We start from the raw sequence: 26,252 nt of genomic DNA on the forward strand, positions 1-26,252 counted from the left end.
AGTCACTGTTTCTCATAGTGTCCATTTCATTTCAACAAGTTTCCCCTTTGGTGCTCAGTTAGTTGTGGCCGATCAGGGAGAACATATGATATTTGTCCCTTTGGGACTGGCTGAATTCACTCAGCATGTTTTCCAGATTCCTCCATCTTGTTGCAAATGACCAGATTTCATTGTTTTTGACTGCTGTATAGTGTTCTATAGAGTACATATCCCATAATTTCTTTATCCAGTCTACTGTTGATGGGCATTTGGGTTGGTTCCAGGTCTTAGCTATTGTGAACTGAGCTGCAATAAACATTAAGGTGCAGACCCCTTTTTTGTTTGCTAATTTAATTTCCTTTGGGTAAATTCCAAGGAGTGGGATAGCTGGGTTGTATGGTAGGGTTATCTTCAGGTTTCTGAGGAATCCAGACTGACTTCCATAGTGGCTTGACCAGTTTGCATTCCCACCAACAGTGGGTTAGTGTCCCTTTTTCCCCACATCCTCTCCAGCATCTGTTGTTGGCAGATTTCTGAATGTGAGCCATTCTAACCGAGGTGAGGTGAAACCTCATTGTGGTTTTGATTTGCATTTCCCTGATTGCTAATGACCTTGAACATTTTTTCATGTGCCTGTTGGCCATTTGGATTTCCTCTTTTGAAAAATGTCTATTGAAGTCCTTGGCCCATCTCTGAAGTGGGTTGTTTGTTTTGATCTTGTGGAGTTTCTTTGTAGAGTCTAGTTATCAACCCTTTATCAGTTGCATAGTTCGCAAATATTTTTTCTCATTCTGTCAGTTGCTTCTTCACTCTCCTGACTGTTTCTTTTGCAGTACAGAAACTTCTCAATTTGATGCAATCCCAAATGTTAATTTTGGCTTTGACTGCCTGTGCTTCTGGGGTGTTTTCCAAGAAGTCATTGCCGGTACCTATATCTTGCAGGGTTTTTCCAGTGCTCTCTAATAATTTGATGGTGTCAGGTCATAGATTTAAGCCTTTAATCCATGTTGAGTGGATTTTTGTGTAAGGTGAAAGGTAGGGGTCTTGCTTCATTATTCTGCACGTGGAAATCCAATTTTCCCAGCACCATTTATTGAATAGACTGTCCTTATTCCAGGGATTGGTTTTAAATCCTTGATCAAATATAAGTTGGCTGTAGATGTTTGAATTGATTTCTGTGTTTCTATTCTGTTCCATTGGTCTATCCATCTGTTTCTGTACCAGTACCATGCTGTTTTGATAACAACTGCCCTGTAGTATGTCCTGAAATCTGGTATTGTGATGCCTCCAGCTTTGTTTTTGTTGTACAAGATTGCTTTAGCTATTCGAGGTCTCCTGTGTCTCCATATGAATTTCAGCATCATTTTTTCCAGATCTGAGAAGAATGTCTTCAGTATTTTTGTTTATTCTTCCCACCATACCAACCCTCCCACCCACTCTCCCAACCCTCTCTTCTTTTTAAAAGATTTATTTTTTTTATTTTATTTGAAAGACAGAGTTACAGAGAGAGGTGGAGTCAGAGAGAGAGGTCTACCATCCGCTGGTTCACTCCCCAGATGGCTGCAATGGCTAGAGCTGCGTGGATCCGAAGACAGGAACCAGAGCTTCTTCCAGGTCTCCCACGTGGGTGCAGGGACCTGAGGACTTGGGCCATCTTCAACTGCTTTCCCAGGCCATAGCAGAGAGCTGGATAAGAAGAAGAGCAGCTGGGACTAGAGCTGGCACTTCAGGCCAGGATTTTAACCCACTGGGCCACAGTGCCGGCCTCTTAAGATGTATTTTCAACTAACTTTATACATGTATGATTAACTCTATGTTAAGTAAAGAGTTCAATAAATAGTATGGGGGAAAAAACCTGTTCCTCAACAGCTGAGACAAGGGCTGTTCAAAGTCATTGCTTCTCAAAATGTCAATTTCACTCCTATAGATTACCTTTTAGGTGCTCTATTTGTTATCACAGATCAAGGAGAATATATGGCATTTGTCCTTTTGGAGACTGGCTTATTTCACTAAGTATGGTTTTTCCTGCTTCATCCATTATGTTGCAAATGACCAGTTTTTTTTAACCTTTGTGTAGTATTTCATGATGTACATATCCCATAATTTCTTTATCCAGTCTTCAGTTTACGGCATTCGGGTGGATTTCATGTCTTAGCTATTACGAATTGAGATGCAATAAATACGGTGGTGTAGATAACTCTTTTATGTGTTGACTTCATTTCCCTTGGGTAAATTCCTAAGAGTGGGATGGCTGGGTCATATGGTAGGTCTATATTCAGATTTCTGAGGTATCTGCATACTGTCTCCATAGTGGTTTTACCAGTTTACATTCCCACAAATAGTGAATTAGGGTACCTTTTATCCCACATCCTCACCAGCATTCTTGTTTGTTGATTTCTTTATGAGAGCCATTCTAACTGGGGTGAGGTAAAACCTCATTGTGGTTTTGATTTGCATTTCCCTGATGGCTAGTGATCCTGAGCATTTTTTAATGTGGCCATTGGCTATTTAAATGCCCTCTTATGAAAAATGCCTGTTTAAGTCCTTTGTACATTTCTTAACTGGGTTGTTTGTTTTGTTGTTGTTGAGTATCTTGATCTCTTGATATATTCTGGTAATTAATCCTTTAATTAATCCTTTATCTGTTGCATACTTTGCAAATAATTTCTCCCATTCTGTGAGTTGCCTCTTCACTTCGCTGAGTGCTTCTTTTGTAGTACCAAAGCTTCTCAATTTGATATAATCCCATTTGTCAGTTTTGGCTTTGATTGCCTGTGCCTCTGTGGTCTTTTTTTTTAACTTTTATTTAATAAATAAAAATTTCCAAAGTACAACTTTTGGATTATAGCGGCTTTTTCCTCCCATAACCACTCTACCACCCGCAACCAACCCATCTCCCACTTCCTCTCCCATCCCATTCACATCAAGATTGATTTTCAATTATATTTACATACAGAAGATCAATTTAGTATATACTAAGTAAAGATTTCAACAGTTTGCACCCACACAGAAACACAAAGTGTAAAGTACTGTTTGAGTACTAGTTATACCATTAATTCACATAGTACAACACATTAAGGACAGAGATCCTACATGGGGAGTAAGTGCACAGTGACTCCTGTTGTTTTAACATTTGACACTCTTATTTATGACGTCAGTAATCACCCGAGTCTCTTGTCATGAGCTGCCATGGCTATCGAAGCCTCTTGAGTTCACCAACTCCAATCTTATTTAGGCAAAGTCATATTCAAAGTGGAAGTTCTCTCCTCCCTTCAGAGAAAGGTATCTCCTTCCTTGACAGCCTATTCTTTCTGCTGGGATCTCACTCACAGAGATCTTTCATTTAGGTCATTTTTTTGCCAGAATGTCTTGGCTTTCCATGCCTGAAATACTCTCATTGCCTATGCCAATGTCTTGCAGGATTTCCCCAATGTTTTCTACTAATTTGATGGTGTTGGGTCATAGATTTAGGTCTTTAATCAATTTTGACTGGATTTTTGTGTAATGTGTAAGGTAGGGGTCTTGCTTCATACTTCTGCATTTGGATATCCAGTTTTCCTAGCACCATTTGTTGAAGATACTGTCCTTGGTTTTAGCTCCTTTGTCAAAGAAAAGTTGGCTGTATTTGCATGGATTGATTTCTGGCATTTCTATTTTGTTCCATTGGTATATCCATCTGTTCTTGTACCAGTAGCAGGCTGTTTTGATTATAGCTGCCCTGTAGTATGTCTTGAAATCTGGTATTGTGATGCCCCTGGCTTTGTTTTTGTTGTAGAAGATTGCTTTAGCTATTTGGGATCTCCTGTGTTTTCATATAAATTTCAGCATCTTTTTTCCATAACTGAGAACAATACCCTCAGTATTTTGATTGGTATAGTATTGAATCTGTAAATTGCTTTTAGTAGCATGGACATTTTGATGATATTGATTATTCCAATCCATGAACATGGAAGATTTTTAAAATTTTTTTGTATTTTCTTCTATTTCTTTCTTTAATATTTTGTAATTCTCATCATAGAGATCTTTGACATCCTTGGTTAAATTTATTATAAGATTATTTTTGTAGCTAAGGTGGATGGGATTGATCTTAGAAGTTGTTTCTCAGCCATAGCATTCTGTGTATACAAAGGCTGTTGATTTTTGTGTGTTAATTTTATATCCTGCCACTTTACTAAACTCTTCTATGAGTTCCAATAGTTTCTTAGTGGAGTCTGTTGGATCCCCTATATATTAAATCATCTCATCTGCAAATAGGGATAGTTTGACTTCCTCTATCCCAATTTGTATCTTTTGATTTCTTTTTCTTGCCTAATGACTCAGCTAAATCTTCCGGGACTTTATCGAATAGCAATGGTGAGAGTGGGAATCCTGGCCTGGTTCCAGATCTTAGGGGGAATGCTTTTCACTTTTCCCCATTCAGTAGGAAGCTGGCGGTGGGTTTGTCATAAATTACCTTGATTGTATTGAGGAATGCCCTTCTATACCCAATTTGCTTATTTAATCATGGAAGGGTGTTGTATTATATCAAATGCTTTCTTGGCATCTATTTTTTTCTCTTTTTTCCCTTTTATTTAATAAATATAAATTTCCAAAGTACAACTTTTGGATTACAGTGGCTTTTGCCCCCCATAACCTCCCTTCCACCCGCAAACATTCCATCTCCCCCTCACTCTCCCATCCCATTCACATCAAGATTCATTTTCAATTATATTTACATACAGAAGATCAATTTAGTATATACTAAGTAAAGATTTCAACAGTTTACACAGAAACACAAAGTGTAAAGTACTGTTTGAGTACTAGTTATACCATTAATTCACATAGTACAACACATTAAGGACAGAGATCCTACATGGGGAGTAAGTGCACAGTAACTCCTGTTGTTGATTTAACAATTGACACTCTTCTTTATGGCTTCAGTAATCACCCAAGGCTCTTGTCATGAGTTGCTAAGGCTATGGAAGCCTTTTGAGTTCATCTTGGCATCTATTGAGATAATCATATGATTTTTGCTCTTTGTTTTATTAATGTGATGTATCACATTGATTTATTTGTGAATGTTGAACCATTCCTACACACCAGGGATAAATCCCACTTGGTCTGGGTGAATTATTTTTCTGAAGTGTTGTTGGATTATATTGGCTAGTATGTTGTTGAGGTTTTTTTGCCTCTATGTTCTTCAGGGAAATTGGTCTGTAGTTATCTTTCTCTGTTGTATATTTTTCAGGTTTACTAACTAAGGTGATGCTAGTTTCATAGAAATAATTTGGGAGGGTTTCCTCCCTTTCCATTGTTTTGAATAGCTTGAGAAGAACTTCAGTTGGCTCTTCTTTAAATGCCTGGTAGAATTCCACAGTGAAGCCATCTAGTCCTGGGATTTTCTTTATGGGGAGGATCTTTATAAAATTCGAGTTATTGGTTATTTGTCTATTTAGGCTTCTATGTCTTAATGGATCAATTTAGGTAGGATTTATGTGTCCAGCATCTGTCAATTTCTTCTAGATTTCCTGTTTGTTAGCATAGAGCTCAGTGTAACTCCTGATGATTCTTTTTATTTCTATGGTGCCTACTGTTACATTTCACCTATAATTTTATTAATTTGGGAATTCTCTCTTCTGTTTTTGTTTGTTTGTTTGTTTGTTTTGCTTATTTGGGCCAATGGTGTGTCAATTTTGTTTATTTTTTCAAGAAACCAGCTCTTCTTTTTGCTGATCTTTTGTATAAGTTTCTTGGTTTCAAATTTGTTTATTTCTTATCAAATTTTAATTATTTCTTTTCTTTTTACTCATTTTGGGTTTGGTTTCTTGTTCTTTTTCTAGGTTTTTGAGATGCATTGATAGCTCATTTATTTGGTTCCTCTCCAGTTTCTTGATGTAGGCACCAGGTGCTATAAACAATCCACTTAATACTGATTTTGCTGTATACTATAAGGTTTTTTTTTTGTTTTTTTTTGTTTTTTTTTGTTTTTGTTTTTTTTTTTTTTTGACAGGCAGATTTAGACAGTGAGAGAGAGAGACAGAGACAATTCTTCCTTCTGTTGGTTCACCCCCCAAATGGCTGCTACAGCCGGCGTGCTGAGCCGATCCAAAGCCAGGAGCTAGGTGCTTCTTCCTGGTCTCCCATGCGGGTGCAGGGCCCAAGGACTTGGGCCATCCTCCACTGCCCTCCCAGGCCACAGCAGAGAGCTGGACTGGAAGAGGAGCAACTGGGACAGAACCAGTGCCCCAACTGGGATTAGAACCCAGAGTACCAGCGCAGCAGGTGGAGGATTAGCCAAGTGAGCCACAGTGCCGGCCTTTTGAGTTCGCCGACTTCGATCTTATTCCGACAGGGTCATTATCAAAGTGGAAGTTCTCTCCTCCCTTCAGAGAAAGGTACCTCCTTCTTTGAAGACCTGTTCTTTCCACTGGGATCTCACTCGCAGAGATCTTTCATTTAGGTTTTTTTTTTTTTTTCCCAGAGTGTCTTGGCTTTCCATGCCTGAAATACTCTCATGGGCTTTTCAGCCGGATCCGCATGCCTTAAGGGCTGATTCTGAGGCCAGAGTGTTGTTTAGGACATCTGCCATTCTATGGGTCTGCTGTGTATCTCACTTCCCATGTTGGATCATTCTCTCCCTTTTTGATTCTATCAGTAGTATTTGCAGACACTATTCTTGTTTATGTGATCCCTTTGGTTCTTAGTCCTATCATTATGATCAATTGTGAACAGAAATTGATCACTGGGACTAGTGAGATGGCATTGGTATATGCCACCTTGATGAATTTCAGCATCATTTTTTCCAGATCTGAGAAGAAGGTCTTCGGTATCTTGATTGGTATTGCATTGAATCTACAAATTGCTTTTGGGAGAATGGACATTTTGATGATGTTGATTCTTCCAATCCATGAGCATGGAAGATTTTTCCATTTCTTGGTATCCTCTTCTATTTCTTTCTTTAAGGTTTTGTAATTTTCATCGTGATACGATGTATTGTTATTTTCACTTGTTTCCAGAAATTTTTTCATTTCTCTTGATTTTTTTGTTGACCTATTCTTCATTCCAGAGCATGTTGTTCAATCTCCATGTTTTTGCATATGTTCTAGAGATCGCTGAGTTGTTGATTTCCAGCTTCATTCCATTGTGATCAGAGAAGATACATGCTATGATTTTGATTTTTGCTGACCTATTCTTCATTCCAGAGCATGTTGTTCAGTCTCCATGTTTTTGCATATGATCTAGTTCATGGTATGATTTTGATTTTTTTGAATTTGCTGAAACTTGCTTTATGGCCTAACATGTGGTCAATCCTAGAGAAAGTTCCATGCACTTGTAAGAAGATGTCTATTCTACAACTATAGGACAGAAAATTCTGTAGATATCCATTAGGTTCATTTAGTCTATAGTATCTATTAACTCTGTTTTTCCTTGCTGATTTTCTGTCTTGTTGACTTGTCCATTGCTGAAAGTGGGGTACTGCAATCCCCCATTACTATTGCACTTGAGTCTATGTGTCACTTTAGATCTATTAACATTTCTTTTAAATATCCAGGTGCCCTATAATTAGGTGCATATTTCTTTATAATACTCTCAGCTTCCTGTTGAATTGATCCTTTAATCATTATATAGTGCCCCTCTTCATCTCTTCTTTGTGTGAAAGTCTATTTTTTCTTATATTAGGATGGCTACACCAGCTTTTTTGGCTTCTGCTAGCAGGAATATCTTTTTTCTTTTTTTTTTTTTTTTGACAGGCAGAGTTAGACCATGAGAGAGAGAGACAGAGAGAAAGGTCTTCCTTTTTCCTTTGGTTCACCCCCCAAGTGGCTGCTACAGCTGATGTGTTGAGGCCAGCATGCTGCGCCGATCCAAAGCTAAGAGCCAGGTACTTCCTCCTGGTCTCCCATGTAGGTACAGGGCCCAAGAGCCTGGGCCATCCTCCACTGCACTCCTGGGCCACAGCAGAGAGCTGGCCTGGAAGAGGAGCAACCGGGACAGAACCGGCGCTCCAACCGGGACTAGAACCTGGGGTGCCTGCACCGCAGGCAGAGGATTAGCCTAGTGAGCCCGGGCACCAGCGGAATATCTTTTTCATCCTTTCACTATAAGTCTGCAGGTATCTCTGTTAATGAGATGTATTCATGTAGGCAGCAAATAGATGGGTTTTGTTTTTAATCTATTCAGTCAGTCTGTGTCTTTTAACTGGAGAGTTGAGGAAATTTACATTCAGTGTGACTATTGATATGTAATGACTTGGCCTGCCATTTTTTTCTGTAAGTATTCTTATGATTTACTTTGGATCCTTTGTACTTTTACTGCCTTCACCTTCTTTCATGGTGATGACCATGTTTCTGTGTTTTTGTCTGTAGAACATGAATAAGCATCTCTTGTAAGGCTGAATGGGTGCTGACAAATTCTTTCAATTTCTGTTTGTTACAAGAGGTCTTTGGTTCACCTTCATTCACAAATGAGAGCTTTGCAGGGTAAAGTATTCTGGGTTGACAGTTTCTTTTCTCTTAAGACTTGGAATATATCTTGCCATTCTCTTCTTTTTTTTTTTTTTTAATTTTTTTGACAGGCAGAGTGGACAGTGAGAGAGACAGAGAGAAAGGTCTTCCTTTGCCGTTGGTTCACCCTCCAACGGCCGCTGCAGAAGGAGCGCTGTGGCCGGCGCACCGCGCTGATCTGAAGCCAGGAGCCAGGTGCTTATCCTGGTCTCCCATGGGGTGCAGGGCCCAAGGACTTGGGCCATCCTCCACTGCACTTTCCTGGCCACAGCAGAGAGCTGGCCTGGGAGAGGGGCAACTGGGACAGAATCCGGCGCCCCGACCGGAACTAGAGCCCAGTGTGCCAGTGCCGCAAGGTGGAGGATTAACCTAGTGAGCCACGGCGCTGGCGTCATTCTCTACTAACCCATAGGGTTTCTGTTGAGATGTCTGCTGTGATTCTAATTGGAGATCCTCTGAAGGTAATCTGGCATTTCTCTCATACACATTGTTGAATCATTTCTTTATATTTTAGTGTGGAGCGTTTCACAACAATGTGTCCCTTATTTGTATGTTTTTAAGAGTTTTTTTTTCAGTGTTTAAATGGAATTATTTTATTTTATTTTTAATTTTAACTTCTTTGTTTTAACATTTATTTAGTAAACATAAACTTAATTTCCAAAGTACAGCTTATAGATTACAATCGCTCTCCCCCCCATAACTTCCCTCCCACCTGCAACCCTCCCAACTCCCGCTGCCTCTCCCCTTCCATTCACGTCAAGATTCATTTTCAATTATCTTTATATACAGAAGATCAATTTAGTATATACTAAGTAAAGATTTCCGCAGTTTGCACCCACACAGAACATAAAATGTAAAATACTGTTTGAGTACTATTTATAGCATTAAATCTCAATGTACAGCACACTAAGGACAAAGATCCTACATGAGGAGTAAGCACACAGTGACTCCTGTTGTTGACTTAACAAATTGACACTCTTGTTTATGGCATCAGTAATCACCCTAGGCTCTTGTCATGCGTTTCCAAGGCTATGGAAGCCTTTTGAGTTTGCCAACTTTGATCTTATTTAGACAAGGTCATATTCAAAGTGGAAGTTCTCTCCTCCCTTCAGAGAAAGGTACCTCCTTCTTTGATGGCCTGTTCTTTCCACTGGGATCTCACTCGCAGAGATCTTCATTTAGGATTTTTTTTTTTTTCCAGAATGCCTTGGCTTTCCATGCCTGAAATACTCTCATGGGCTTTTCAGCCGGATCCGCATGCCTTAAGGGCTGATTCTGAGGCCAGAGTGTTGTTTAGGACATCTGCCATTCTATGGGTCTGCTGTGTATCTCACTTCCCATGTTGGATCATTCTCTCCCTTTTTGATTCTATCAGTAGTATTTGCAGACACTATTCTTGTTTATGTGATCCCTTTGGTTCTTAGTCCTATCATTATGATCAATTGTGAACTGAAATTGATCACTTTGACTAGTGAGAGTTTTAGCACTAATCTTTAAAGATACTTTAGAAAGTCATCCGATTTCAACATAGTCTTACTTAATCATATGTACCTAAAATGTAATACTTTCTCTGCCTTTATATTTTATTCCTTTCTATCTTCAAAAAGTGATAGTGCTTTATTTATTAGGAGAGTAAAATAGAACTTCTTTTTCCAGAATAATTTTATGGGGACTGGTGCCATGGCATAGCGGATAAAGCTGCTGCCTGCAGTGCCAGCAACCTGTATGGATGCTAGTTCAAGACCTTCCAGCTCCTCTGGAGTGTCCATGCTCCTTTTCCCTTCCAGCTCTCTGCTGTCACCTGGGAAAGCAGCCGAAGATGGTCCAAGTCCTTGGGCCCCTGCACCCGTGTGGGAGACCCGGAAGAAGCTCCAGTCTCCTCGCTTCTCATCGATGCAATTCCGACTGTTGTGATCATCTGAGGAGTGAACCAGTGGATGGAAGACCTCTCTCTCTCTCTCTCTCTCTCTCTCTGCCTCTGCCTCTCTGTACTCTGCCTTTCAAAAAAAAATAAAATAAATATTTTTTAAAAATAAAATAAAATAAATTTGTTTATGTTTGAGTTACTAATATTAAAAAATCAATACAGATGGTGTACAAATATGGAAAAAAAATCTGATAATACTAGTCTCATGGCTATGGTAAAAATCAGGAACTAAATATGTAAATTATTAAGTTTATCTGCCTTTCTGTAGATAGTATTTCATTATTTCCAACTCCTATGCTTGTGTGTGCTCTTGGAAATCTCCCCCCTTTCTATTTGATTAACTCCTACTCAGTCCTAAAAACTTAACCTTTGCATTTCCTCCAATGTGAAGGCTTTGCCTATTTTAACATATTGCACCTTTTCTACACAACTAGTTATTAAACTCTAGTGTGAACAATTGTTCAACTCTGAAACCCCAGGTTGATTGCCGACCATTATAACAATGTATTACTCGTTTTTATTGTTCTGGTCTAGCACAGTTACAGACACCAAATAGGCAAAAATTTGATAAGTGAATTAGTAGTTTTACTTATGTCTTTCCAGGAGTAATATTATAGCTTGGATTTTTAAATGTTCAGTGAGAGTAGTAATTCTAATTTCTTGTATGCAGAGTGTGTCTTTTAAGTTTTAGCAGAACTACCAATGTGGATGTACTTAACACTACTGAACTGTACACTCAAAAATGGTTACAAGGATAAATTTGTTGTATATATTTTACCTCAATAATAGTAAAAATAACTTTACAGAATAAAAACAAAATATTTTAGATTTTAATGCTATATTTGGGGTACAATTTTCCCTGTGCATACATTATACTCTTGAAATGTGAACTAAAAAAACATTGGTTTAAAAATTTATCAGGAAATCCTACAACTAGCATTAGTATCTAGCCTAACTAATGTGTCAAGTTTAAACAAAGGTTGGGCCTTTTTATGAGAATACAAATAAAATCCAATAACACAGGACAAAGACATGCTATTTCATAAGTAGCATAACTAGTTCTTTATTCTTAACTGGTGAGTGAGTTAGATGTCCTTGTTTATGACTTGTATGCTCATGAGAAAATTAGTTGATTGCTCAGTATTGGATATGCAGATGGATATTGCCATCAACATATATTTCAAGTAGTACCTTTTGATAACAGAAACCAGTGGAAGCTAGTTTTAATTAGTTTAAAAGCATACTGTTCTTTGCTGATAAGATTTAAGAGTTGGAATGTGGCAGCAGTTCTTGAGACCTGAATTTGAGCACTTGAAGGAATTGAGAGCCTTATTCCCTATCTGTGTTTCTCTTTACACTTCTAATTTGGTTTTGATTCTTACTTAATTAGCATTCACAAGGTCGATCCACAATGTGAGTCAAAGGTGGCTTCCCATGCCCCTGCTTCTGTTCATATTAAGAGAATAATTCTCTCTTGGTCCTGACCAGGTCTAATCTATTGCACTGAGAGCAATAGGCATCTTGGTACTCATATGTAAGTATTACTACAGGGACAAATCCTGGAGACAAATAAGGGCAATACTTGCGGCCTCATGGGGGATGCCTAACGTGCTACAGTTCTCTAGCTACTGCTTTCTCTACAGTACTTCAGTAGTTTGAAACAGAGTGAAACCCAACAGGCCCAACACTCTCCCCCCAAACCCAACCCTAAAAAATTGGATGAATGTCACCTATATAACATGTAGTACCTCCTCAGTCCATGAGCCAAATATTCTCTGTCATATCTCTTCATTTCCTTCATATGTACACATCAAAATTATCTTGTTTACTTCTGTGTTTATTCATTTACTGTTATATCCACTCCCTCCCAAGAATCTAAAAGTAATGGAAGTCCTTATCTACTTTGTTCAGTGTTACAGTCCAGTGCCTAGAGGAGCTCCTGCTATATAATTACTGTTCAACTAATACTTGTTAGGTCAAAGAACTTTTTTAACTTTTATTTAGTAAATATATATTTCCAAAGTACAGCTTATGGATTACAATGGCTTACCTCCCCTATAACTTCCCTCCCACTTGCACCCCTCCCATCTCCCATTCCCTCTCCCATTCCATTCATATCAAGATTCATTTTCAATTATCTTTATATACAGAAGATCAATTTAGTATATATTAAGTAAAGAGTTCATCAGTTTGCAAAAAATCTCCTATTCAAATGTACTTTAAGAAATATGAGAATGCTAAAATGTAATTTAAAAAAATAATAGATTTATTAGAGTTTCACCAACATTTGAAAAGGCCGCAGGGCAACTCACTCAGCACTTTTTAAAATTTATTGAGTCCCAAATCCCTTTCACAGCAGAATTTATTAAGTAGCACTTTAAAAATCCTTAAATCTTTCTTTTTGCATACAATATGATAAAATCGTTTTGAAGGGAAGTGTTTTTAGGTCAATTTATTGAGAGGTGTTTTTACAAAATTTGATTTAATGCAAACCCAAAAGTATACTTAATATATAAAGAAAACTTTGAGCTTGGCTAACTGGAAAAAAATGTCCATACTATGTTCTGGCATTGTGGCACTTTGAGTAAAACCACCACTGGTAATGCTAGCATCCTGTGTAAGCGCTTGGAGTCCCAGCTGATCTACTTTGAATCAGCTCCCTGATAATGCACCTGGGAAAGCAGCAGACAATGGCCCAAGTACTTAGGCCACTGCAGCCATGTGGGAGCCCTGGCTTCAGCCTGGTGCAACACCAGCTTTTGCAGCTATTTGATTTTGGAAGTGAACTAGCAGATGGTAGATCTGCACTCTCCACCCCGCCCGCCTCTCTCCCAGAAAATTATCTAATATAAATACGCATTTTCAAAATAACAGAATTTTGTTTCATTTTTATCCTAATAAATGTGCTATCATTTTCACTATTTGCCACATTATCAAATACACAAAATATCTTTGATAACTTCTTGTATTCCTGCTAGGAATTTTTGTATTTTTTTAATGTTACAAAAGTGAGAGCTTTCAGCATTTGTGTTTTGTTTTCAAATATTAAGAAAAAGAAAAATTTTCAGACAGCCATGTATAAGTTCTTTCCAAAAAAAATAAAAAATCGGGGATTTCTGAATAAATAAATTAAGGTTATTATGGGTGTTTTCCTCCTGCTCCACTCTCTTTCCACTAAAAGTAGATGAAAATTCACAAAAACCCATGAGGACAAAAATAAGAGAGATTTCTCATTAGATTATTAGTGATTTCAAACGAAGTTCACAGGCCAAGAAGCAGGTAGGTGGTAAATAAATGAGCTCAACAGAAGAAGCTACAATTTTGTGCTCCTGTTGTGTGGGTTGCCCCTGAAGAGTAAGTTGACATCAGAAAGAACCCAGAGGGATCCAAATTTAGAGTTACCTCGTTAAGCAGAGAAATCACTGAGTGACATTAAAATGGAAAAGCATAATATGGAGTATAAAAATAATTTTGTCTAATTTTAACACTTATTTTGAAGTTTTCCACAGGAAGGGAGAGTAGATAGGTCTTTGCCTGATATACTCAATGAACTACTTTCAGGAATTTCTACCTATTTGCCTGCTACTCCTTCCTTCATCCCTTTTAGGTTCCAGGGCCTTTTTTAGCTTTAAACGTGGGTAGTCAAGGGCAACTTCGAAGTAGAAGTAAACTCTGATTCAGGTTTTCTGTTGGATGAGTCCTGTCATGCTTGAGATGGCTTCAGAAGAGGTAGGCTACCGAGACTGACAATTATTGGAACATTACCAGACATCTCGGAGACTCAGATATGAAGATTATTAGAGGAATGTAGAATCACTTGAGATTGTAGGAAAATAGATCAAAGAATCAATGCATTAAAAGACAGAACAAGAGTTTATCAGTGGGAAGTGTATGGGCATTAAGAAGTCATAATCATGTTTCAGGAAAGTAGGCTAAAGGATTGGGTGTAAAGAACAAACATTGACTAGAGGTAAAGGCTGGCTGCCTGGTAGGAACAACCACCAGAAGAATGGGGGCACTTTGAGATTAAGCCAAGTAAAAATACAGGTGACGTCATTTTTTGTAACCAACAAGAAATTCAACAAGAAACCCAAGTCAGCAAATAAATTTAAACAGATATCTGTCAGCAAGTAGTTCCATATCATGGATAATCAAGAACTCACTGGCAAGAGTAAGGAAGAGTTAACCTGGAGGAGGAAGATCTGATAAGGGATTCTATTCCAAGTCAGTAATCCTGGCTCCTGTGGATGAGATGGTCAGCTCCTCTCACCCTTGGTGTGTATTGCTCTGTCAATACTTATGCATCAGTCTCTGTAAGCTCTGTTAACACTCTGAATGCTTATTGTGTTATCACATATAATATATATATATATATATTATATAACAGGAAATTATCTTGGCACTCAGATAAATCCTCATTTTGTTGAATGCCTAAATTTAAAATGTAGAGATCTTTGACATTAGGCACAACAACTCTGTGTTTTTTAAAATGGAAATGATCTCAAGGTCATGACCATTGATCACATAAAGTATGACATCATATAATTATGATGTGTACAGGTTTTACATCAAACGTTAAGTTCAGAATTGTGTTCTGTTACTTCATAACTGTCTGATTTCTACAGCAAGTGACTTAACAATTCAAAATTCAGTGGGAATATTATATTTATTATTTATCAGATAGCATATTTTAATTTACATTATAGTCAAAGGCTTAATGCTCCAGTCAATAAAGAGTTCAACAAATAAAAATAAAAAGATCATAATTAGTAGGAATATATGCAAAGACTATAACCAATAATCAAGGGAAAAGACGTTCAACTTCACTCATATACAGGAAATTTAAAGTTACAGATGGGCCGGCGCCGCGGCTCACTAGGCTAATCCTCCTCCTGCGGCGCTGGCACACCGGGTTCTAGTCCTGGTCGGGGCGCCGGATTCTGTCCCAGTTGCCCCTCTTCCAGGCCAGCTCTCTGCTGTGGCCAGGGAGTGCAGTGGAGGATGGCCCAAGTGCCTGGGGTCTGCACCCCATGGTAGACCAGGAGAAGCACCTGGCTCCTGGCTTCAGATCAGCGCGGTGCGCCAGCCACGGTGTCCATTGGAGGGTGAACCAATGGCAAAAGGAAGACCTTTCTCTCTGTCTCTCTTTCTCACTGTCCACTCTGCCTGTCAAAAATAAATAAATAAATAAATAATCATCACAGATGATTAAAAACTATAGTAGTATATAATTTTTAACAATTTGACAAAGATTTAAAACAAAGTTTGACAGAACACTACATTTTCAGCAGAACTGATACACACAGATGTTTCTTTTTTGGCTTCGTTAATTTTTTTTTTCAATTTAAGCTCCCACATATAAGTTATAACATGCAGTATTTGTCTTCATGTGCTCTTTTCTACATTGATCAAAAATTTTCCAACTTCTGCTGACCATGCATGCAACTAACATAAATATTCATTGCTGTTCTTATAATAAGGTAGGTATGTGGACATAAGAAATGTTGATGTAATTTTTTAATATTGTTTACCTGCTGAAATAAAAAAATTTAGTGTGAAAGAAAATTTGTTCCAATTAGTAATAAGAATAATATAATTTTGATCGTAGAAAGGAATCTAATTGTTGATTTCTTTTTAAAAAGAAATGTTATCAACACACGTTAAAATACTTATGCTCTTGTAACTAAGCATCTAGTCCTAACAAAGGTATTAAACATCTTCTTTACTGATGTTTACAAAAATCATTTTAGATTTTAAATTATTAACCTATTCTAAGAAAGTTTTATTCCTCAGTCTTAAAAGTAGAAACATTTTCATGATACTTTTCTATATTTACAAAGTATAAACATGATTTAAGTTATAAAGATTTTATCAAGATTTTAAAGTGCCTATACATATAAATGGAAATAAACACACTATTTCAGATTTCAAAAGACAAATATTGTAATGATGTCAAATCAGTTTTGATTGTGTAATTTTGATCAGTTTCCAATGTTATAGAATGATAAACGTGACATGAGTCAAGACTGTTTGAAATGAAGATATAAGAAAGAGGTATGCCCTATCAACATTAAAAACATAGCTTCAAGCTATAAATACTAAAACAATGTGGAACTGTTCCAGAAATAGAGAAATCCATGGAAAAGAATGCAAAATCAAGGATCACACTCAAGTACAGTGTACAGCTTGCATCTGTTGAGCATTCACATTGTGCCCGGCATGACTTCAAGTGTATTGCTTTAATTCCTTTAAACCTTGCCCTAGCTCTATGGGGTAGACATTATTATTCCCTATGATTTGTGAACTAAGCATGAAAGAATAGAAGTAACATACCTGAGACCACCTTACTCCATTATGGTGCCTGGATTTATATCTAGCCAGTCCCCAGATTCTACATTTGTAAATCCTGCATTAAATCACTTCTATAGCAGACTAAAACAGAGGTCTTCACAAAGTGCTTCAGGGACTTCTGGGGAACCTGAGACTCTTTTACTCATACTGCTAATAAAATATCACTTGCCTTTGTCTGTCTCTCTTCTTAGGGGCATACAGTGGGATTTTCCAGAGACCACATGGCATATGACATTGCAACAGATTCAAGGCAGACACAGAAAAGAGAATCCAGAATCCAGTTAGCCTTTATTGGTAAACATTAAAGATATTTGCAAAACTACAAGACAAAGGAATCATTTCACTAATATTTTCTTTTATATTAAAATATAATGAAACATTGTTTTTAATTTAATAAATAAATGTTATACACACATTTCTGAGTTTTTATGCCATAATAAATGGTAAGAGATATAAAATTTGTTTTTGTTGTTTGCCTTCCATACACAGGAAGATCTAGGGGGTCTGTCATAATATTTACAATGTAAAAGAGGTTCTGGGACTGCTGTGTAAATGTAACATTTCGAACATATAACAATATGTTTGAGGCCTGCTGTGTAAAGTAACATTACAAATCATGTGGCAGAGAAGTTTTATTGAACAGTTTATTGAAACATGGTTTTAGTACAGTTGTCCAAGAATTTGGGAAACTAAAATTTATAGCCTCCCACTCTACAAACTTCTGGTAAATACACATTGGTAGCAGTCTTTGTTTAGAGCAATCTGGCGATATAGACCTGAAGCACTAAAAATATGCCTTCCTATCAGTCATCAGTTCCAACATTAGGAATATATATTATTTAAATAATCATTAATGTACTAAAGTTATATTAACTATTGCTTTCTTAAAAGATCAAAAATAATTATAGAATAATTGAGGAGGACACTTAGCATAGTAACTGACACACTCACATGTCGTATCAAGTACCTAGGTTTGAGTCCCAGCTACACTCTGCATTCCAATATCCTGGGAGGCAGCAGTGATTGCTGCTATACCATCCACCTGGAAGATCTAGCTTGGGTTCTTGGCACCTGGCATTTGGGACATTTGGGAAGTGACCCAGCAGATGGGAGTTCTCTCTCTTTCTCTCTCTTGGCCTCTCTCCCTCCCTGTCTCTCTCTGTATAGCAAATAAATATATGTTAATTGAAAAAACAAATAGGAAATTCATTAAATAATTATGATGGTAAGTTAAGAAGTTCAAAGTGGTCATTAGATTATTATAATTGATGACTACTGATGCAGAAATACTCTGCTACATACTATTAGCCTAAAATACATGTATATAAATATACGCATACATATGTAGCTTATACGTGCAAGTATTTATTATAGTAGTGTTTTTTTGTGAATTTTTACATAAACTCTATCCACACACAGAGCATATGCAGAAAGAATAGATGTAAACCTGTAAACAAAAGTTGTATCTAACTGTTAGAAATCTGGCTAATTTTTAGAATTTTATATGTATCTTCTGATTTCACCTACTAAACATATATTTATTTTATAAAAAATGTGTTTGAATTTATAATATTACTTGTGACAACACAGTTATTTGAAAGTGGGGGAATGGTTAAATTGTGACACCATGTGATACACTACATAGTGACCAAAATGTTTCAGTTGCCATTAAGGAGGAAGAGATTCAACAAGAAATGAAGGCTTAAGAAAGTTATGGGTAGTAACTTCTTTTTAACATTTATTGAGTACCCATTATATGCTCAATAAATGTACAAGAGCTGAGGAAAAATGAGATGAAAAAGTTTTAGTGACAAAAAGAAACACTTAGGCAGCACTCAAAACTACTCATAGTATCATCAAATATGTGAAAAAATAGCATAAATGAACAAAAATAACTGTCAACAAACGAGACAAGCTGTTAAGAATAATTATCTTTGGGACTAAAATAGGTGACATTTGCTTCTTTCTCTACATAAATCTTATATTGAAATGATAGAGTTAGAAACATATCAGGGGATTCCAATACAATCCCATCAATGTAGCATGTACCAATGCCATCTCACTAATCTAAGTGATCAATTTCTGTTCACAATTGATCATAATGATAGGATTAAGAGTCAAAGGGATCACATAAACAAGAATAGTGTCTGCAAATATTAACTGATAGAATAAAAAAGGGAGAGAACAATCCAACATGGGAAGCGGGATACACAGCAGACCCATAGAATGGCAGATGTCCTAAACAGCACTCTGGCCTCAGAATCAGCCCTTAAGGCATGCGGATCTGGCTGAAGAGCCCATGAGAGTATTTCAGGCATGGAAAGCCAAGACACTCTGGAAAAAAAAAATGACCTAAATGAAAGATCTCCACAAGTGAGACCCCAGTGGAAAGAATGGACCATCAAAGAAGGAGGTACCTTTCTCTGAAGGGAGGAGAGAACTTCTACTTTGACTATGACCTTGTCCAAATATGATCTGAGTCGGTGAACTCAGGGGGCTTCCAAGCCTTGGCAACTCATGACAAGAGCCTAGGTTGATTACTGATGCCATAAACAAGAGTGTCAATTTGTTAAGTCAACAACAGGAGTCACTGTGCACTTACTCCTCATGTAGGATCTCTGTCCTTAATGTGCTGTACATTATGATTTAATGCTATAACTAGTACTCAAACAGTATTTTTCACTTTATGTTTCTGTGTGGGAGCAAACTGTTGAAATCTTCACTTAATATATACTAAACTGATCTTCTGTATATAAAGAGAATCGAAAATGAATCTTGATGTGAATGGAAGGGGAGAGAGAGCAAGGGGTGGGAGGGAAGTTATGGTGGGGAAGGCATTGTAATCCATAAGCTGTACTTTTTAAATTATATTCATTAAATAAAAGTTAAAAAATAAAAATTTCAAAAAATTATTACTTTTCAAGTGAGAAATGCATAGCTCTGAAATTAAATGCCATCTATATTTTTTGCATTACTGAATTCATGCTTCTTTGTTTTTCTCAAAAGGGATGTTGATAACTGTTTTCTTCTCTTGCCTTTGAGAGGTCATGGTCATAGCCAAGAAGACATTTCCATGAACTCATGCCACAACTCATGAAAGCTACAATACACTAAGCACCAGCAAGTTCTGTGAGTTGGCTATATAAGAGGAGATGCTCAAGCAGTTCAGAATTAAGTTAAATACCTATTTTAAATCTAAATTAATCTTAAAAATCTGTTGGGTATAAGCAAATTCTACTTACTTTACCTTAGCCTTCTGAAGCCATTAATAAACTCAAAAAATAACAGTGCATGACATTGGCCATATAACAAAAAGAGTTGTGAGTGACAGATAACAAGTTTATTTTTTTCTTAGTCTCATTATACAATAAAATATATGTACTGATTAAGGAGGTCCTCTCTTTTGGGAGAAGAACATTTTAGTAGGTCCACTTTGACCCAAATAAGATATCTCATCACATTATTCTCTTGCAATGTATCCAATTCCATCCTCATCAGGCAATCTTTCAAGTATTAGTTCTACCTCACAGGTATTCTCATATTGGTAAAAAATTCTGTGTTTGGATGAATCATAAAATTCTTCACTTTAAAAAGTTAACTTAAGAAATTAGCTACATCATTTATCTACCTTTCTAAATAAGTATATCTTTTGGGAACTTGGTTAGTAGGAACTTCTCATAGAGAGGTTAGTAATCTCTGAGGAACTGATAAAGTAAAATTTTGGGTGTTGAAATTCATAAGTCCTATGGGCAGGTTAAAGAAAATATTTACTTCCCTTTCAAGTCTCTTCTGTCTGGACCTCCCTTGGAGGGCTGTGAAATTTATTTGGAACTTAACATTTTTATTACATATATATATATTTTTTTTTGACAGGCAGATTGGACAGTGAGAGAGAGAGACAGAGAGAAAGGTCTTCCTTTTCTGTTGGTTCACACCCCAATGGCCGCTGTGGCCCGCACACCGCACTGATCCGAAGCCAGGAGCCAGGTGTTCTCCTGGTCTCCCATGGGGTGCAGGACCCAAGCACTTGGGCCATCCTCCACTGCCTTCCTGGGCCACAGCAGAGAGCTGGCCTGGAAGAGGGGTAACCAGGACAGAATCCGGTGCCCCGACTGGGACTAGAACCCGGTGTGCCAGCGCCGCAAGGCGGAGGATTAGCCTATTGAGCTGTGGTGCCGGCTCATTACATATATTTTAAGTTTTCCACTCTAACTAGAAAAATGAGTCTAGAATCTATCAGAACTATCATTTTTATCTGAATGTGCTTACTTCTAAAACAAGTTCAACTTAGCATGTGCTGTAAGAAATAAAGAATGGGTTGTGAGTTATTGAAATGAGAGCATAATGTTCAAGCAGTTTAGTCAAAAAATTCTACCTATTATAGGCCAGAGATTCTTATAAAAGAGGAGAATTATTCTTTAAATAAAATGGTTGGAATTCTACTCCTTAAGATCAGATTTTATAGTTGATTTTCACATGAAAAAGGAAAATTAAATAACGTGTAAACATTATACAAATGTAGTTATCTATATTCACAAACAACAATCCCATCAATCAGTAAATTTAAAATGTATCTCAATGGTAGATGAAAAGGTTGAGTGACTAAAGATAGCTCTCCAAATCATAAGGAGTCACTCACTAGTAAATATTATTAATCACTTCTTGATTTTCAATATGGCAAAACAGATCAAGATGAATCTCCATAAGTCATCAATATTATACAAAGTTATACTGTGTGAATCAAAATGCCAAGGACTCCAACATAAACTTTTCAAAAGTAAATTTTACAATTGCAAAATAAGTTCACATTTTATTTTCTGGTTAGAAATATATTGCTCAGGATTCCAAGATGACTGAATAGGGGAAAGACATACTGCTTTACACAAAGTGAAAATAGGAGAAAAGAAAGTGGGGAATGTACATTTCCAGGGGAGAGTTGGCAAGAAATTTGCCGCGGAAATTCTACAGAAGAAAGAGGGATGCTATGGAGCAGTGTGGGAGGTGTGGGTGTGGAGCAACAGGCACAGACACCAAGCACGATCCTCTCAGTGGAGAGCTAGAGGATATGCCAGCTTTGGAGAGAGAGTTGAGAGCAAACTTAGGTAGCCCGTGCCACTGGTGATATTGCCGGAGAGAGAGCCTTGTGGACCACACTGTTTTTGAGTCCAACATGGAGCCCTAACAGAGGGCAAGGCACCCACCAATTCCAGCAAAAGAAAAGCATATTTCTTTCTCTCCACCTACCCAGCAGCCAGTTCTGAGCAGGGTCCATTTCGACACCAGTAGTGACTGTGGCGGCTCTTGTGCATGTGTGTGATTGGGGGACTTTACCAGAGGGAAAAATCTGCATTCCACACCGACTTTGAGTCTGATGAGGAGGGTTGACAGGGGCCTGGGCACCCACATAGGACTGTGAGGTGCCTCTAGCCTCTAAATTGATCACAGGCTCTGGGGCTCAAACTGCCCAAGTGTAGCTCTGATAGGAAGATGGCTCCCTCCATGGATGTGACAAGCTAGAGGGCAGAGCAGATCCTCTGCAGCCTGTGACGGTGGGAGCCTTGTGTGCTGAGACTGTCGGGACTCTGTGGCCGCATGGTAGTGCATGGAGTGTACTTCAGTCTCTGTGTCCTAGATCGGAAGCTCAGAACTCACTGATTGCCTAGGGAGGGTCATTGCAGAGGAATCTGTGCTCACACCGAGCACTGCACAGATCCTTTGTGTGGTTGATGGGGCAGTGAAGGTGAGTGTGGCACATATTGTAGGCTAACCCCAGGCAGCAAACCAAAATTAATAGGAAGAAGAAATAATTAAAATTATAGAAGAAATAAACAAAACAAAATCAAACAATATAAAATATCAGAGAAATGAAGAGCTATTTTTTGAAAAAACAAAATTGATATACTATTGGTCCAAAAAAAAAAAAAAAGAAGGAAGAATACTCAAAACAACAAAAGCAGAAATGAAAAAAGGAAATGTGACAATAGTTACCATAGAAATAAAAAAAAAATAATCAGGAATTACTACAAAGAGCTACATGCCAAAAAATTGGAAAATCTAGAAGAAATGGGTAGATTACTGGACTCAGTTCCTAAACTGAGTTATTAAGACACAGAAAACCACAACAGACCAATAACCAAGATGGAGATTGAATCAGTAATAAAGACCCTCCTAACAAAGAATATCTCAGGACTGGAAGGCTTCACTGCTGAATTCTACCAGACATTTAAAGAAAAACTTACTCCAATTCTCAAGCTATTCAAAATAATTGAAAGGAAGGGAACCCTCCCATACTCCTTCTATGAAGCCAACATCAACTTAATTCGTAATTCAGAAAATGAAACAACAAAGAAAATTACATACAAATTTCTCTGGTGAAACAATTTCTTAACAAAATACTAGCTAATCGAATCCAAAAACATACCAGAAAGATCATTTACCTGGACCAAGTGGGATTTGTCACTGGTATGCAGGGATGATACAACATTCACAAATCAATAAATATGACACATAACATTAACAAATTGAAGAGAAAAACCATATGATTATCTCAATGGATGCAGTGAAACCATTTGATAAAACACAACACCCTTTCATGATGAAAACCTTAAGAAAATTGGGTTTAGAAGGAACATTCCTCAACACAAGGCAATTATGACAAACCCACAGTCAGCAACTTACTGAATGGGGAATAGTTGGAAGCATTCCCACTAAAATCTGGAACCAGACAAGGATGCCCACTCTCACCATTGCTATTAACAAAGTCCTGGAAATTTTATTCACAGCCATTAGGAAAAAACAAGCAGTAAAAGGGATATAAATTGGGAAGGAGGAAGTAAAGGTACCCCTATTAGCAACTGACATGATTCTGTATATAGGGGAACCAAAAAGACAGTTGGAACTCATAAAGAGGTTGGTATAGTGGCAGATACAAAATTAGCACACAAAACTCAATAGCTTTTTTATGCATTGGCAATGCCATGGCTGAGAAAGAGCTAAGATCAATCCTATTCACAGTAGCTACAAAAAATTAAATACCTTGGAATAAATTTAACAAAGGACATTAAAGAGTTCTATGAAGAGAATTACAAAACATTAAAAAAAGAAATAGAAGAAGACACCAAAAAATAGAAAAATCTTATTAATTGGAAGAGTTAATATAATCAAAATGTCCATACTACCAAAAAATGTACAGATTCAATGTGACCCAAAACAAAATACCAACATTTTTCTCAGTGCTTGAAAAAATTAATCTTAAATTTATATGGAAAAACAAGAGACACCAAATAGCTAAAGCAACCTTACAAAACAAAAACAAGGCCAGAGGCATAACTACAACAGTTTTCAAGATATAGGTGCTGGCACTGTGGTACAGTGGGTTAATGCCCTGGCCTGAAGCACTGGCATCCCATGTGGGCACCGGTTCTAGTCCTGGCTGCTTCACTTCCCATCCAGCTCTCGGCTGTGGCCTGGAAAGCGGTGGAGGATGGCCCAAGTCCTTGGGCCCCTGCACCCACGTGAGGGACCTGGAAGAAGCTCCTGGCTCTTGGCTTCGGATTGGCATAACTCTGGCCATTGCAGTCAATTGGGGATTGAACTATCAGATGGAAGACCTCTCTCTCTCTGCCTCTCTTCTCTCTGTGTAACTCTGACTTTCAAATAAATAAAGGAATCTTTAAAAAAAAGATATGATACAAGGCAGTTATAATCAAAAAAGTCTGGTACTAGCAAAAAAAGAAATCAACATGTAGACAAATGGAACAGAATAGAAACCCCAGAAATCAATCCATTCATCTATAACCAACTTGTATTTAATAAAGGAGCTAAAATCCATCCCTGGAGCAAGGATAGTCTTTTTAACAAATGGTGCTGGGAAAACTAGATCTCCTCACGCAGAAGTATGAAGCAAGACCCCTACTTTACACCTTACCTAAAATCCACTCAAAATTTACCAAGGACCTAAGTCTATGACCTGATACTATCAAATTACTAGAGAACACTGGGGACACTCTGCAAGTCATTGGCCTAAGCAAAGACCTAAAATACTCCAGAATCGCATGCAATCAAAGCCAAAATTTTGACAAATGGGATTACATCAAGCTGAGAAGTTTTACAGTGCAAAAGAAACACAACAAAGTGAAGAGGCAACCAACAGAATGGGAGAAAATATTTGCAAACTATTCGACTGATAAAGGATTAATATCTAGAACCTATAATGAGCTCAAGAAACTCAACAACAGTTGAGCTAAGTCTCTGCTTGAAGTCCCAGCATCTCATATGGGTACCAGTTTGAGTCCTGGCTGCTCCACTTCTGATCCAGCTCTCTTTTTTGGCTTAGGAAAGCAGTGGAAGTTGGACCAAGTCCTTGAGAAGAAGCTTCTAGCTCCTGGCTCCTGGCTTCAGATTGGTCCAGCTCTGGCCATTGTGATCATCTGGGAAGTGAATCAACAGATAGGATCTCTCTCTCTCTCTCTCTCTCTCTCTCTCCCTTTCTCTGCTTCTCTGTAATTGTAAATCTTAAAAAAATATATACTAGAGCAAAGATACTTGGGATATATAATAGAATATCCAAATTAATATCCTAGATGTGAAAAAATGCAAATTTCTAAAATAAAAATTTCAATGGAAGAAATAATGATCATATTAGAAAATGCAAAATAAAAAATTAGTGAAACTGAAGACAACAGAAATGATCCAATATGAATCACAGAAAAAAAGAATTAAAAATGTCTCCAGAGCATCAGTGACATGTGGATAAATTCAAGCAAATTAGTGTACATGCAATTGGAGCCAGTGATAGAAAGGATAGAAAATCATTTGAAAACACAATAGGGGGCTAGCGCTGTGGTGCAGTAGGTTTATCTTCTGCCTGTAGCACCGGCATCCCATATGGATGCTGGTTGTATTCCCAGCTGTTCCTCTTCCGATTCAGCTCTCTGCTGTGGCCTGGGAAAGCAGTAGAAGATGGCCCAAGTGCTTGCACCCCTGTAGCCACATGGAATACCCAGAAGAAACTCCTGGCTCCTGGCTTCAGACTGGCTTAGCTCCAGTCACTGCAGCCATTTGGGGAGTGAAACAGCAGATGGAAGACCTTCCTCTCTCTCTTTCCCTCTCTCTGTCAGTAATTCCACCTCTCAAACAAATAATTTTTTTAAAAAAGCATAATGGCTAATAAAAGTTCCAAATTAATGAAAACAATAAGCCAGATTTCTAAGACAATGATACCAACCACAAGACATGTCATGAGCCACCTCATAATTAGATAGAGTATCTTAAAAGTGGATAGAGGGGGAAAAAAAGACACAAGAAATACAAGTCATAGGTTCTCAACTGGGGGATAGTTTGTCTCACTTTTGAGCTATTGAGAAACTCTGATGCACATGTATTTGTAAAAATTGGAGAAGTGAGTTTGCTCCTTGTATTTAGAGAGTAAAGGGCAGGAATGGTGAATGACAAGAAACTTTTTATCCAAAATAATGCAAATCAGAGGATAACGGACTTACAACTTAAAAGAA

At 37.6% G+C, this 26,252-nt stretch overlaps 1 long non-coding RNA gene across 7 annotated transcripts in view; it reads left to right on the top strand.

Annotated features, from left to right (window-relative positions):
- LOC103350114 (uncharacterized) overlaps window positions 1-26,252 on the top strand; it is a 154,468-nt gene that overhangs the window by 98,852 nt on the left and 29,364 nt on the right. For 2 of the 7 annotated variants that reach the window (XR_016210878.1, XR_016210874.1), the window contains one exon: window positions 16,932-17,067. The exons of 2 other annotated variants lie outside the window; for them this stretch is intronic. This is a non-coding gene — a long non-coding RNA (uncharacterized LOC103350114). Of the gene's footprint in view, window positions 1-10,118; window positions 10,518-16,931; window positions 17,199-26,252 lie in introns of those variants that run through there. 3 more of the 7 variants (XR_016210873.1, XR_016210879.1, XR_016210875.1) reach the window with 3 other exon arrangements.

The sequence above is a fragment of the Oryctolagus cuniculus genome, chromosome 7 (genome assembly GCF_051225735.1).
Source record: "Oryctolagus cuniculus isolate XC-2025 breed Fujian yellow rabbit chromosome 7, ASM5122573v1, whole genome shotgun sequence".
NCBI lineage: Eukaryota > Metazoa > Chordata > Mammalia > Lagomorpha > Leporidae > Oryctolagus > Oryctolagus cuniculus.